This window comes from Microtus ochrogaster, chromosome 1 (assembly GCF_000317375.1).
Source record: "Microtus ochrogaster isolate Prairie Vole_2 chromosome 1, MicOch1.0, whole genome shotgun sequence".
NCBI classification, from domain to species: domain Eukaryota; kingdom Metazoa; phylum Chordata; class Mammalia; order Rodentia; family Cricetidae; genus Microtus; species Microtus ochrogaster.
Genome location: NC_022009.1, coordinates 45,684,432 through 45,684,758, shown reverse-complemented (window position 1 = coordinate 45,684,758; position 327 = coordinate 45,684,432).

Sequence of the window (327 nt, the reverse complement as noted above, 5' to 3'; positions counted from 1 at the left end):
TCCTAGTATTCCTAACTACATCCTAGTATTCCTAACTACATCCTAGTATTCCTAACGACATTCTAGTATTCCTAACGACATCCTAGTATTCCTAACTACATCCTAGTATTCCTAACTACATCCTAGTATTCCTAACTACATCCTAGTATTTAGGAGGAAATAGGGGGTTGAGTGAGGAAGGTAGGAGCCATGAAAACAGCTGGAGCTGTGTCTGAGATAGAAGTTTCACTGGAGATGGTTGACAGTGATTAAAGGACCAGTGAACTTGAAGACAGAGCAAAACAGCTGGAAACACTAAGCAGGTTCTCCGTGACCACAGGCGGCCAT